The 15,805-nt window shown below is 47.5% G+C and overlaps 1 pseudogene; it reads right to left on the bottom strand.

Moving 5' to 3' along the window:
• Window positions 1–2,300: 2,300 nt before the first annotated feature.
• LOC148054085 (protein-lysine 6-oxidase-like) lies at window positions 2,301–15,560 on the bottom strand (annotated as a pseudogene).
• Window positions 15,561–15,805: the final 245 nt, after the last annotated feature.

Raw genomic sequence — 15,805 nt, 5'->3', positions numbered from 1 at the left:
TCCCCCTTTGAGACAGGTGTACCCCATCTGTTGCCAGCAGGCCTGGTGTCATGTAAACCATCCCATGATCAAAAACCCCAAAATCTTGCTGGAGACACCAGGCTCGGAGCCAGGTATTGATCTGCTGGCGCTTCCTGTTTCTTCCCTCATCATTCCCTGCAACTAGAAGGACAGAGGAGAACACTACTTGTGCTCCTGATCCCTTAACCAGTCGTCCCAAGGCCCTGAAGTCTCTCTTGATTGCTCTCGGACTTCTAGTTGTAACTTCATCACTGCCTACCTGAAAAAAACAATGATAGATAGTAATCTGAGGGCCATACCAGGGTAGGAAGCTTTCTCTTCACATCTTTAACCCGGGCCCCAGGGAGGCAGCAGACTTCCCTAAGAAGTGGGTCCAGTCTGCATATTGGGCCTTCTGTTCCCCTCAGGAGAGAGTCTCCCATGACAATGACCCGTCTTTTTTTCTTTATGGAAGCTGTTTTGATGCAGGGCATAGGCCGACTTAACCTCGGCAACTCCTCCAGCCTAGATGAACCATCATCCTAAGTCATTGTTCGGTTCCACTTGCAGAGCCTTGTACCTATTATGCAAGGGCACCTGGGAAGGTGGGGCAAACACAGAGGAGACACGCCTACTGCGCCAGGAAGGAACTTGCCCCCTATCCCTTAAGTCACTGCGTTCAGGCAGGCGGAGAGAGGATAGGGAGTCCTGCATATCATGTGTCCTGTCTGCCTGACAGGCCTGTCTCAGGGAAGGTAGGGTACGATTCCCTTAGTCTAACTCTCTCTCTTACACTCCCTGATCCTCCTCAACCTACTCACCTCCTCCCAGAGCTCTGTCACTAAGCAGAGGAGCTCCTCTACCTGGGTACACCTCCCACAGATATGCTCACTACTGCCGTCCGATACTGGCCTAAGAGTAAGGCACACCCTGCAGCCTGACACCTGGGTGGCAGCATATTCCCATCGGAGCTCTGTCTGGGAAGCTGCATCAGTCATGGTGGGTGCAGAGCTTAGAGAGACCATGGTCTTCTGCTGAGTGGATACCATTGCTCCCTGGTCGAGCCGGCAGAGCTACAGCGCCCTTCCGTGCAAACTACCGCACCACCCCCTGTTTGCTCGCCCTGGTCGCTAGAGTTCCCCAGGGGCTTCCTTTATATGGGGGGGGGGGGGCTTGGCCGCCGTTGTTCCTGGCCCCGCCCAGGTCTTGTCAGCCACTGTCGCGTGAGCTGCGGGCTCCTGGCGGCTCTCTCGGCTCCCCCTGAGGTTTCCCCACTTCAGGAAAACCCCCTGTGCACCGTGCTAGAGCGCTCCGCTGCGGATCGTGCTGGCACCGGAGCTGCTCGCCTTGGCAAGCAGCAGCAAAGTAACATATATGTATCGGTTATTGCTAAATGTTTTAAGAGCTCTGTAACTTGTCTGCTTAGCAGTTCTGTGTGGATGCTGTAAGTGGGTATTGAATGAGTATATAAAGATTTTAGTGCAAATACAAAGAAAACGAGCTAGAGGTAACATCTGGGACCATAGACAGTAGCAGTAATTCTGAAAGTGGCATATATCCGGATAACAAGATTGCTGGAGTAAAATTCTCCAGCAAAGATCTCTGGTAAGAGTCCTGCACTGACTGAAGGATGAGTTTTGGCAAACTTATGATCATTTTTCAAGCCTAAATAATTTTTAAAATTCAGTGCTAGACTTATGGAAACAGTTTAATTGCTAGAGGTCAGGATTCGAAAGCTATGCCATTATCAACAATAAAGTAACTGTTCCCATCCTTCTTGTCATAAACATACCTTTGAAAAGTATCATATGTATTTCTAATTAACACACTAGATCCTGAAAGCCATGAAATGACATAGTAAAGAAACGGATATCACTAGAATTCACAGTAGGAGCTATTTTTTCAGCATAAAATAATTCTCTAAGCTTTATAAATCTGTTTGTCAACTTTAGTACTATGAATATAAAACAGGTGCAAAGAAAAAGGAATGTACTTCCAGTGAAATTGTACAGCCAGAGACATATGCATGGTGGCCTGTATAGTGTATATCGCAGCATACTATACTGTTGGAGTAATCAGACTCAGGTACCAAATATCTGGGGTTTACACTAACCTTGACGGGGGAAAGCACAGTGTTGTCTAATTCCAAGTTTGGGTTGATAACATACCACAATGGTTAAAAAAGAACATAGACATATGATTGCTTCTTTAAAAAAAAACACAAACCCTTCCCCCAAACCCTTACCTTCAGAATGTAATTTCCAGGTTTTACATCTGTAATATCAGTCCACTGGCAATCTATATCAGCATTGTAAGTGTCATAACATCCAGGGCTCAGTCCCTTAAAAATGGAGTTAGAAAGATGTGAAAGAATTTTTAGGAATAGCAACATTCCAGACTGAAATACAATTAACCATCACAGCATTTCACTAAGAAAAAAAAATTACCTGAGGGAATAAGGCTTAGTTTTTCTTGGCATCTTATTTGTATATCTAAATTGGAATACCTAAGTCTGATATATCACTTTTACAGACAGCACTCTATTACTGCTGCATAAGAAACACCTATACTATTGAGAGCTGTTTATCTGTAGGATACCTGCATTTTATCTGTCCTTTAAAGTAAAAAAAATTAAAATATGTTAGAAGTACTTAATTCTGAAAAGCTGCTGCAGCACTCTGAAAAGTGTTGTTTAGGTGTGTCGAGTTTCTGTTTTCCTCTAAACCATACTTTTTGTATGCGTGACTAGTATAGTACAGGTCAGTCAGCAAGGGATCCCGAGCAGAAACACTGAGCTACATGATGGGAACATTTCCCAGTTTTGTAAGACAGAATTTTGACACTGTCCTCCTACTCTTCCCTATGTTATCCCCCCTGCCCAAATAAAAATGAGTCAAAGTTATCCATAGTCAAAAGACACTTCACAGAAAATAATACATTTGCCAGCACAAAAATAAGTTTCAAAGGAAAACTTAGAGTTGAATATTTAAAAATCTCTTTACTGCTATGCTTCTATGAAGTTTAGTTAACTGTATTTTATTATTATTTATGGTACAGTACCTATTAATGTAAATACTGATTGCATTACTTGGTCTTATTTACAAAAGGTAAGAATAAAATTGAAACTGACCAAAAACTGGACCTAAATCTCTGCAAATCTCACGTAAATAGCTTTTGAGGTTCTTTCTGTAGTTTGAACTTGATCACCAGCGTTGGAACCTGTCACTGTCCTTAGGAATAATGCAACTTCTTGCTAAAGATATACTCTGCTGAAGTGCTTTCTCTGAACAGAAAAAAAATCAAGGGCTATTTTCACATTTAGTTTTGTAGGGAAAAGACCTGATGGGGCTAGTGTTCAGGCAAATAGTGACACAAGAATTCTGAGAGAATCTAAAATGTAGCCTTTCATTGAGATCTATCTTTTCAGAAAACTTAGTTGCTGTTAGAAACATTAATAAGAATCTCCATACAATGGTTCAAATCTGGTGTCTTTAACCATGGCTGATACTGATGGCTTTAGGCAAAGCTGGTATGTTCTGAAAACACACAGAGTGCACAAAACCAAGTCCTGTAGATATTCCCTCCTGACCCAGCTTGTGATCAGATCAGATTCTCTGATATGTGCTGAGTCTGAGGCTGGAGGAAGGTTTTACAGTCTAATTACAAACCCCTGAAATATGGGCTTCCAGTGGAAATACTGACACAGCAGTGATTCTAGTGATACAAATACTCCAGCTGTAAAATATGCATGTTGCTTAGTTAGATGTCATAGTCTACACAAGGAGAAAAGATATTTTTACAACCTCTTTAAAGCTTTTATGTTGTAGATCATTCATTATATTTAAAATTCAAATGTGGACATATCAACCAGTAGAGCACAGCTGACGTTTCTCTGTGATAAAATGACTACCTCCTAGATTAAAAACTGTAGAATAAGGGATACAACTTTACATATAAATATGGCCGCACTGAGTTAGACCACAGGTCCATCAAGCTCAGTATCGTGTCTCTGATAGTGGTCAGCAGCAGATGCTTGAGAAGAACAAATATAAGAAATGGAATGTGTAGTGTCCTTTACCCAGGCAAATCCCTCTCAACAGGCATTTAATAATTTCTGAGAGAGGATACCATCACATTATTATGTTTAATAGCCTCCATTACTTTGTCTAAAATTTTTTGATCCCATGCATATGTATTTGGTCTCTGCAGCATCCTGTGGCAAGGAGTTTAATAATTTATTTATGTGTGAAAACACCATTCCTCTGTTTTAAAGCTGTTGCTTAATAGCTCTTTTGGATATCCTTAAATTTGCATACTTTAAGAAACAGTGAATTTCAACAGTTTCCTCTTGCCATCCAAGACCATTCAAGATTTTGTATTATTTCTGTTTTTCCAAATGGAATGATCCTAGTCTATGAAATCTCCTAGTGTGGTAGCCATACTACACTCCTGATCATCCTTGTTCTGCTGGGATGTTTTTTTGTTTTATTGTTTATTTAAGTTATACTGTAACCTTTTTGAGATGTGGTAACCAGAACTGCATGCAATATCCAAGGTAGGAATCTATCATGGATTTGTACAATATCATAATGGCACGTTCAATTTTTTATCTATTTACATTGCTTTGCATTGATAGATGACTATTCATAATGTTCAGGTTGCTCCTATTCTCTTTAATGGCCTTCTATACATGCATAAAACAATGTGTCATGTTTAACCCCAGCTGGCAACTAGAGTAAAAGTGAGAAAACTCGTGGGCTGAGATAAAGACAGTTTAATAAGTAAAACAAAAGCCTCAGAATGGTCCACAGATGATGACGACTAACACTGAAGTCTGATGGCTGGCCAAACTAATTGGTAGTTAGAGTTAATTTCCAAATGGACTTGTTTCAGTATCATGGAAATGAGCATAAGAAATGGATTTTTTTTTTGCTGGCAGTGTGTTTTCTGTCCGAGAACTGAATTAGCATCAGAGACATTTTGCATCTGGATCATAGAATCATAGAATGTCCTGAGTTGGAAGGGACCCACAAGGATCACCGAGTCCAACTCCTGTCCCCACTTATGGAAAATCCAAAAATTCACACCATATGTCTGAGGGCATTGTCCAAATGCTTCTTAAATGTTGTCAGGCTTGGCACCATGACTACCTCCCAGGGGAGCTTGTTCCAATGCTCCACCACCCTCTGGGTGAAGAACCTTTTCCTAATGTCCAACCTAAACCTCCCCTGGCATATCTTCCTGCCATTCCCTCAGGTCCTATCATTGGTTGCCAGGGAGAAGAGATCAGCACCTGCTCCTCCTCCTTCCCTTGTGAGGAAGCTGTAGACCACGATGAGGTCTCCCCTCAGTCTCCTCTTCTCCAGGCTGAACAGACCAAGTGAATTCAGCTGCTCCTCATATGGCTTCCCCTCTAAACCCTTCACCATCTTCATGGCTCTCCTCTGGACACTCTCTAGTAGCTTTGTATCCTTTTTGTACTGTGGCGCCCAAAACTGCACACAGTCCTCAAGATGAGGCCGCACCAGTGCAGAGTAGAGCGGGACAATCGCCTCCCTGGACTGGCTAGCAATACAGTGCTTGATGCACCCCAGGACACGGTTGGCCCTCCTGGCTGCCAGGGCACACTGTTGGCTCATGTTCAACTTGCCGTTGACCAGAACCCCCAGATCCCTCTCCGCAGGGCTGCTCTCCAGCCTCTCGTTGCCCAGTCTGTATGTACATCCAGGGCTGCCATGTCCCAGGTGCAAAATCTGGCACTTCCCTTGTTAAACTTCATACCGTTGGTGATTGCCCAGCTCTCTAATTTGTCCAGATCTCTCTGCAGGGCCTCTCTGCCCTCAAGAGTGTCCACGGCTCCTCCCAATTTTGTGTCATTGGCAAACTTAGATAGCAAACCTTCAAGTCCTGCATTCAAGCCATTTATGAAGATATTGAAGAGCACTGGCCCTAAGATGGATCCCTGCAGAACCCCGCTAGTGACTGGTCTCCAGCATGATGTAACCCCATTTACTATAACCCTTTAAGCCTGACCCATCAGCCAATTGCACGCCCATTGCATTATGTGTTTATCCAGCTGTATGCTGGACATTATGTCCAGGAGGATACTGGGAGAGACAGTATCGAAGGCTTTACTGAAGTCCAAAAAGATTACATCGACTGGCTTCCCTTGGTCAGCTAGGTGGGTAACCTTGTCATAGAAGGAAATTAAGTAAGTTTGTTAAGGAGGGCTTTCCCCTCATGAACCTGTGCTGGCTGGGACCAATGACTGTGTTGTCTTTCAGGTGTTTTTCAATAACTCCCAGAATAATCTTCTCCATAATTTTGCCAGGCACAGAGGTGAGACTGACAGGCCTGTAGTTACCGGGGTCATCCCTGTTGCCCTTCTTGAAGATTGGGACAATGTTTGCCAGCTTCCAGTCAGCTGGGACCTCCCCAGATTCCCAAGAGCATTGAAAAATCATTGAGAGAGGTCTCGCTATGACATCAGTCAGCTCTTCAAGTACCCTGGGATGAATCCCATTGGGCCCCATTGACTTATAGGGATCCAGCTGGAGCAGCAAATCCCGCACAAGTTCGGGGTTGGTTGGGAGTTTATCATTCTCGCAGTCATGGTTCTCTAGCCCAGGGTCTCTGGGGGTCCCAGAGCCCATCATCGGTGTTGAAGACCGAGGCGAAGAAAGCATTAAACGTCTCTGCTTTGTCTATGTCCCTGTTTGTGAGGTGACCATGCTCGCCAAGGAATGGGGCAATGTTATTTCTCACCTGCCTTTTGCTATTAACATATTTTTAAAAGCCCTTTTTATTGTCCTTCACAGTACTGGCCAGCTTCAGCTCTAATTGAGCTTTGGCCATGTGTATTTCCTCCCTACAGTGGCAAACAGCCTCTCTGTAGTCCTCCCATGTTGCCTGACCTTGCTTCCACTGGCCATACATTTTCTTTTTTCATCTTAGTTCTAGCATAAGATCCCTACTCAGCCAAGCCGGCCTTCTACCTCACCTGCTTGACTTCCAACATTTTGGAATTGCCTGCTCCTGTGCTCTTAGGAGGTGGTACTTAAAAAGTGACCAGCACTGATGGACCCCAGCACCTTCAAAAGCTTTTTCCCAGGGGACCTTACTAAGTAGTTCCCTGAGCAGCCTGAAGTCAGCTCTCCTCATATCCAGAGTTGAGGTCTTGCTGGCAGTTTTCCTCCTGTTACCATAGATTTTAAACTTGACTGCTTCATGGTCGCTGTGGCCAAGGCAGCCACCAATCGCCACGTCACCCACGAGACCCTCTCTGTTAGTAAGCAGCAAGTCGAGGAAGGCACCTTTCCTGGTCGGTTCTCTTAGTACTTGTACCAAGAAGTTATCATCCAGATGGTTTAGGAATCTTCTGGACCTGCTTGTACCGCCTGTGTGGTATTCCCAGTTGACATCTGACAAGTTGAAGTCCCCCATAAGGACAAGGGCAGATGACATGGAAGCATCCCTTAGTTCCTTAAAGAATAACTCATCCGTGTCATCATCCTGGCTGGGTGGCGTATAGTAGACTCCCACAACAACATCCGCTGTAGTAAAGATAAGGGCTGGCGACCGGAAGATCACGTGCTGTACGGAAAGAGTTAAGGGTCGACCCTCCCTTGTCTCCGCCCCTTATAACATGACACGCCTACTGCTGGGGGTATAAATCCCGGGTCGGCTAGAGATCTGGGGGGATAACCTTGATGTGTAGTGTTTGCTACACAGTGGTAACCCCGACGTGATCAGGCAACAGCGATGGAGCTCGTGGAACTCATAAAGGTACTAAAGTCGGTAACGACAAGGGTGCTTAAGAGGGGGGTTTGCGGCAAGGCGGCGCCGGCCTGCCGCACGTGGCGCGCTGATGGGGCATGAATCTCCTGGGAACGAAAAGCCAACAAGTTTAGTTTTGGAGGGGACACAGGCTGGCTGGGAAGGAGTGGCCTGTGGGACACAGACGGAACCGTTGTTACTGGGGGCTGAGCCAATGGAGGAAGGGGAGGTGCAGGGAGACTATGGCGCAGCGGGAACAAAGGAGTCGGGAAAGGTGTTCCCGATACGAGTGGGGAGTTTAGAGCGGCCGCCCACGGAACCTTCGGCACCTCCTGCACCGGGGGATCTGCCACTTCCTCAATACCCCTGGGGCGAGTTGCAACAATGTGTGGAAAGGGAGCTGACTGATAGGTTGCTGGATTGGGTCCCGGGGGCTGATGTGGGATCCCAGCAGTATCGCGAACTACGTGAAGGAAGATGGCGGGAAGGAGAAAAGGAAGGCAAAACACCTGAGGACGCCCCATTGTATCCCAGTGATCGACGAGTGCTGGACACAGAGAGAGCGGAGTGCAGGACATCGGGGGGGGTGGTAGGGCTCCCCCGGCACTGCCAGTGATACCTGAGCCACCAGAGGGAACCCCTATCCCTAGGGCAATGGGAAATCAAACTGGTATTCCCTCACAGTGGAGGGAGCCTGTACATGATTACCCCATGAGCTCTGATAGCAGTGAGGGCGAAGGGGGTGACGAGGGATCCTCGATTGTTGCTCATCTGCCCCCGCTTCCGAGACGGACTAACGAGGTTTCAAGGGAACTCGAGGCATTGATCAGCCGATTGAGAGGGGTGGTGGCAAATGCGGAAAGTCTTATGCCAGGGGGAATGCCGAAAGAGAGGGCAAACGGGACGGATTGGCAGATGATTGCAAAAAATTGTGTCTTGGAAGGAGTGCGATTCCAGGCCCCTCCGATTCAAGCATTTCCTATCCGAGCAGCCCCAGGTGGAGGATATGAGTGGCAACCGTTAGATGCAAAGTTGGTGAAAGAATTGGTCACAACGGTGAAAAGTCATGGATTAAGTTCCCCAGAAACCCAAGTCCTACTAGACTGTGTTTTTGCAACGCCGCTTGCACCTTTTGATATCATTCAGTTGATGCGGGCTGTATTGACCCCCTCGATGATGGTATTGTTTAGGGAGAAGTGGAGGAATCGGTGCACCCAAGTTGTTATCGAGGCGCAACAGGCCAACCATCCCATGGCAGGAGTGACTTTAGAGCAGCTGATGGGTGAAGGGCAGTTCGCAACTCCTCAGGCACAGGCTCAGCGAATGCGGGGGCGCGATTTTGCTGCATCTTCGAAAGCTGCCCAGGAAGCGATACGCCTCATCGCGGCTCTTGATAAAAGGGAGCCTCCATGGGTCCAAATACGGCAATCGTTAAGTGAGCCCTTCACAAAGTTTTTAGACCGGCTGCAAGCGGCGGTCCAGGCTGCTCGACTTCCTGAGCAGGCTAAGGAGGTGATATTGCTTGACTGTGCACGTATGCAAGCAAACCCACAAACTGCAGTGTTGCTAAGACAGTTACCCATAGGGACCACGCTTTCACAGATGATTCGTTACGTGCTGGAACAGGAACAGGTGCAAAGTATGCAACCGGTAGTGGCTGCGGTCCATGCGGCCTGCCGCGGCGCACGACTTATGTGCCATAAGTGTGGGGGGCAAGGACACATGGTGCGACAATGCCCTTCAAAAATAAACACCCCCGGAACAGGGGAAGGAGAGAGAGACCTATGATGCTGGCGCTGTGGGCGACTAGGCCACAGAGCTCAACAGTGTAAATCGGGGAGTCAGCAAAGGAGACCGGGCTGGGGAAACGAGAAGAGGGGATGGCTGAGGGCCGTGCTATCCCCACCTGCCCCAGTGATCAGCTCAACAGGCCCGACGACAGCAGCGCAATGTATGGCACAGGGAGTCTCTCCTTCCCTGGGACCAGCACAGTCACCTGCGGTTCCAATGATGCAATATCCAACTCAGCTGCCTTGGGGAGATGGGAGCGCGCAATAGAGGAGGCTGGGGATAGAGCCTTGCCGTATGTGGCACTCACCCTAAACATGACCACACGACCAGAAGTAGATATTATAGTTACCCCATGGCTCCCAGAGTTGCGGGGACCACCACGCCTCGTATTAAGAGCCCTTTTGGATACAGGAGCGGATGTTACAGTAATCCCATCACATCTATGACCAGATGATTGGCCACTCGAACCGAGAGGTTCGCTGCAAGGCGTGGGAGGCATGCAGACCTCGCATCAAAGCAGGAACCCAATGCAAAGTATGTTGAAGGATCCGGAATCTGGACAAGCTAGGGTAGCATGGTGTAACCCCGTCATTGCTGAGTTACCCATTGTCATCTTGGGACAATGTTGCTTGCAGAAGATGAATATAGTGCTGCGTACAAATTTATCATAATGGCCACTGCCTGTGTCCGCCCATTAAAACTCACCTGGTTGACAGATAAACCAGTGTGGGTAGAGCAGTGGCCATTGACAGAGGAAAAGAGGGCGGCTGTTCGACAATTGGTACAACGAGAACTTGACGCAGGACACATCGAACCCTCTACAAGTCCCTGGAACACCCCCATTTTCATGATAAAGAAAAAATCGGGAGCGTGGCGACTGCTACATGATCTACGCGCAGTTAATGCATGTATACAAGACATGGGTCTGCTACAAGTGGGCCTCCCTTCTCCGGCCATGATTCCACCTGACTATCAAATAGTGGTTATAGATATTAGAGATTGCTTTTTTAGTGTTCCCTTGCATGAAGAAGATAGAGTACGCTTTGCCTTTACTGTTCCTGAGCCTAACACTCAACACCCATGCGCCAGATATCAATGGAAGGTGTTACCCCAGGGCATGAAAAACACCAGTCTTGTGTCAAATTGCTATAGCTGCTGCAATACGCCCTATTCGAGAAAATTTCCCTATGGTCATCATTTTCCATTACATGGATGACGTTTTATTGGCATCCAACCAAGAGGAGTTACTGGAAAAGGCACACGTGCAGCTGATAGTCAGTTTGGAGCGACATGGGTTACACATTGAGCCTTGGAAAACGCAGGTAGGGCGTGCAGTAAAGTATTTAGGTACTCAGCTGAGGCCACGAAGCGTGACAGCACAATCATTTGAAATTTGGACTACAGTGACAACACTCCATGAGGCGCAAAAATTAATTGGACAACTATTGTGGCTTAGGAACTTTATTCCAATATCTGAGGCAGAAATGACTACCTTATATCAACTCTGGAAAGGAGGAGATTCCCCCCTAGCTCCAAGGATTCTTTCAAGAAACCATCAGGAGATTCTTAGGACAATTATGGAGCGGGCCCAGCATTGGGGTCTCGCTCGATTTACACCTGAACAACCGGTCACTGCCCTGATTTACATGACCGATACCGCTGGCCATGGTTTACTAATTCAAAATAATGGTGAAAAAGGCTGGCCTTTTGCCTGGTTGTATCAAGGCAAACCAAAGACGGCTTTAATTTCTTGGCCAACTTTATTATCCCAGCTTATTCTCCGCTGTCGGAGGCAAACTCAACACTTAACAGGGAAGGACCCAGAGGTCATCGCATTGCCCTGTTCTTTGGCACAGTGGGAGTTGGTACTTCCACAAGTGGGGCTCCTGCAAGCGGCGATAGCTGAATTTACGGGTCGTATTGAAGGTCTAAGACCACACCCCTGTGGGGAGATAATCCAGGTACTCCATTTTTTGCCAGCTAGTGCCATAGTTGAACAACCCACTGGAGGCCGCACGGTTTTTACCGACGCGTCATCGATTACTGGGAAAGCTGTCGCTACATGGCAGGAGGATGGTCAGTGGACCCACATTAGTTATCAAGATCAAGGGCAATCCGTGCAGTATCTTGAGGCCAAGACGGTATGGATGGCTCTCACTCAATGGCCCGAAGAGGCCTTGGATCTAATCACAGACTCTTGCTATGTATATAAGTTACTGAAGAAGTGCCGATGGGCACTTGGGGCAACGTCGGAGATTGCCAGAATGTTGCTCACCACACTGCAAATGAGAACCGCTCCTGTCTGTCCTATCCATGTTAATAGTCATAGTTCCATACCGAGTTTTCTTTCTGCCGGGAACGAAGCAGCGGACAGCTTAGCAAAGAGCGTACTGGCGGTTGAAGAAACTTCTAACCTAAGACGAGCTTTCCGCCTGCATGAGCTGCTCCACTGTGGAGCTCGCGGTTTAGCTAGGCTCGCTGGCATTACGTTGCAAGATGCTCGCTCTGTGATTGCTGCTTGTCCTGTGTGTTCCAAAGGTCCCCTCTGGGAGGCAGGGGTAAACCCTCGAGGGTTGCAGCCCAACCAAATATGGCAGTCTGATGTTACGATTTATGAACCCTTTAATCCACGTAAGTATCTGCATGTCACAGTTGATACCTGCAGTGGAGTTATTTTAGCGACTATGCATGCTAAACAAAATGCTCTCGCAGTTATTTTACATTGGCAGGACTGTATGGCGCAACTTGGCATCCCACAAAAAATTAAAACAGATAATGGAGCGGCATATGTCAGCAAGAAGACAAAGGACTTTTGCGCGCGCTGGGATATTCAGTTGAGTCATGGCATTCCCTATAACAGTACGGGCCAAAGCATTGTAGAACGCGCACACCGCACGTTAAAAGAGTTACTCGACCGACTTAGGGAGGGGGAAAAGATAAGCCCAGGAACAGGGGTTCCCCCTCCCCTTGACCCTCCCTTATTTTGGGCACAGCGTCTGTTGACGATGGCACTAATTACCTTAAATCATACCATTCGAGGGAACACCTATAAAACCCAGACTGCAACCCAGGCACATTTCCGGCTCGATGAGAACGAAGGGCCTTACCCTTTGGTTCAAGTACGGGACCTGCAAACCCGTGAATGGGGGGGGCCTTATTCCCTCTGTTGCCTGGGACGTGGGTATGCGTGTGTGCAAACCGAGAAAGGGACGCTAGAATGGGTACCCAGTCTAAATATTTGACCATATAGACATTAATCAATCTATTGAGTCTTATCTTGACAGGTTACCATTTCCCTATGCATCCTGATGGTGTGGGGGAGTAATGAGGGAGCTGCGACGAACTACTGGCTGGATTGGGCAAAATCCATGAACATAACGGATGGGTGTCTGTGTAAGTCTTACCATATATCGATTATTTTACACGCAGCTTCCCCAGCAAGATCCAGAACTACTGGAGCTAAGGGAGGGGGAAATGTAGTAAAGATAAGGGCTGGCGACCGGAAGATCACGCGCTGTATGGAAAGAGTTAAGGGTCGACCCTCCCTTGTCTCCGCCCCTTATAACATGACACACCTACTGCTGGGGGTATAAAGCCCGTGTTGGCTGGAGATCTGGGGGGATAACCTTGATGTGTAGCGTTTGCTACAATTCAGATCCACTTCTAATAATGTAAAAAGGAGTTTGATCACTGACTTTTTGGCTCTGGCTCTTAAACAGATCACTGCTTAGCTGTAAAATTACTCTGATACCAAAAAAGCAAATTCACTAGTTGCTATAAAACAAAATAACTTGTTTGCTTCTGTTGTAAAAAAAAAAAAAACACAAACACTTATCCCCCAGGCTTATCCTATTTTACATAGTTGTAATCTACAGTGTTTTAAATATTGGAATATTTTAATGAAATGATATCTCAGAACATTTCAGATAGTATTTACTGTAAAGTTAACATAAAAAATGCTGGTTCTTATGCCCTTTTTTCTTTCTGCAGCAATCTACCCATGACCCTGGAAGCAGTCTGACATCAGTTTATGATTCTGGTAAACAAATAAATCTGTTTTGGATGATAAGGTATCATACAAGTTAAAATGGTTAAAAACGGACATGGTGATTTCATTCCAAACAAAACAGGAAAAAATCCCTCTTTGCCAAGTGGATAGGACCTACCTTGCTAGCAAAGTTGTTATTTCAAGCTTTTAAAAGGCTTTGAAACACTTTTCAGATAGATTTTAGTCTGAAGAGACATTACAATGCATATGCCCAGAAACAATTAACATGGTTATAATTTTAATAGCAACTTGTGTTGGTTAAGAACAGGTTTTTTTTAAAATGGAGCAGAATGTGATTTGATAGGGGTAGAGGAGGAACATGAAAATTACCATATTCAAGAGGTTTTTTTTGGGTGACTCGATTTTGCATAATTCACATGTTCAGATGAGCCTGATAATAGAAATGTGTGGTATAACTTTTTAAAAATGTAGTTTCTTCGAAGTATCTTTGGTTTGTCTCGCTAATACGGCTGTATCTTTTTTTCTATGCACACTTTGCTACCTTTCAAAGACTTACAAGAGGGTTACGAATTGGAGTATATTTTGTCAGCCCCTCCTGCCTCACTTTTCTCCACTCCACTGTGCCCTTAGGTACTCTGAGGCAGGTGAAAAAGCACAAGAGCCTGAAGTGAAAAGGAAAAAGCCGGGGCAATGCCTACCTTGCCAGGCAGTTCTCCTCAGCATCACATCTCAAGTTGTACATGGACATCCTCTGGACATATATGGACACTTGGATATAATAGGGATCTGGGACTAAGTCAGGGAGACCTGCAGTTCATCAAACCAACCACATAACAGCAAGATCAACCCAGGACACATCTGCAAAAACTTTGCTTCACGCCCAGTCTTTAGAAGTCGTCATTTTGCTATGGACCCCTGCCCCCTTTTGTTCAGATCCTTATACTTTGAGTTTTTCTCAAAAAACACATCACAAGCACAATACCTCCAGCAAAACCCACAGAAAACTGCAGTTGGCCTTTACTGTGTTGCCTGCAGCTCGCCCCATAGCTGCACTGGCTGCTACCCACCTGGGCTTCATACAGGCTGGGGAGCTGTACAAACATGTCCCGGGTTAGACTTTTGCCTTGTGCGAGGGGAAGACAGGACGGATGGCTTCTCCAGAGTGTGATGCTTCTTACACAGACCATCGGTATGTGCTGCACTGGCACCATCTCACCTTGTCCCAGGACACTCAAGAGTGAGCGGGAAAGAGCAAACCGGGGTGGCGCAGAGGGCTGCGGAGTGGCAGGGCCTGACGGACTCCCTGTGCAGAGCCCCCTGGAGGGGTGTGAGGCTGGCGGTGGGGGGGAAGGGCTCTTACCATACTGGTAGTAGCCGGTGCCATAGCCAGGTCTGTACCTGCCTCTCATAGGTATCGTAGTAGTTGTAATAGGGGTTATCGTCTGCATACTCGTAGGGGTCATCTCCTACCATGACATCTTCTCGGCTGGGTCTGAAGTTGCTGAGGGGGGGGCAGTCTGCCGACCCGGTGCTGCTGTGGTTGCTGCCGGCCCCGGAGCCTCCGGCAGGACTGATGGGAGCGCTGGGCCGCGACGCCCCCAACAAGGGGCTCCTGGCTGCCCCGGCGGCCGCAGGTGTGGTGGCCCCTTGGCTCCGCTGCCTCGCGGCGACGGCGCAATTCCCGGACTGGTAGCCGGCCTGGAACCAGTAGCAAGCGCCGGAGCTCCGCCTGCCGACAGCCCCCCAGAGCAACGTGCCGTTGTTTTGGAGCAGCAGGATGGGGCTGCCCACCACTTTCGCCGACTGCCAGCGCTGGAGGGGTTGGTACTCGGAGCCGAGGCTGAGCAGGCTGTACACCTGCCCGTTGTTCTCCCACTCTCCAGACGGCGGGGGGCAGCTGCTGGCAGCTGGCGGGTCACAGGCAGTTCCAGTAGACACACGCGTGAAGCTGGGCGAGCAGGAGCCCCTGCGGCGCGAAATGCATCTTCTTCCTAGGTGTGCGGGGGGGGGGGGGAGGGTGAGGGGCTGTCGTCTTGCTTGGGGGGAAGGGGGTCGCAGCTGCGCATTTATATAATAAAGGTGGAAACGGGGGCTCAGGCTCAGCTGCACCTGGATGATGTTATGAGGGCAGTTCAGGCCCTTCGGGAAGGAAACCTGTCGAGGGGGAGGGAGGCAAGAGTGGCTATTCTTCCCGATATTTATAGGTGAGGGGATGTGAATAGGAGCTGG

Source organism: Nipponia nippon, unplaced genomic scaffold, assembly GCF_047370975.1.
Source record: "Nipponia nippon isolate SJK-2023a ecotype South Korea unplaced genomic scaffold, ASM4737097v1 scaffold_34, whole genome shotgun sequence".
Taxonomy (NCBI): domain Eukaryota; kingdom Metazoa; phylum Chordata; class Aves; order Pelecaniformes; family Threskiornithidae; genus Nipponia; species Nipponia nippon.
Note: the sequence above shows the minus strand (reverse complement) of the source record. Positions and strands in the feature narration are given on the sequence as shown.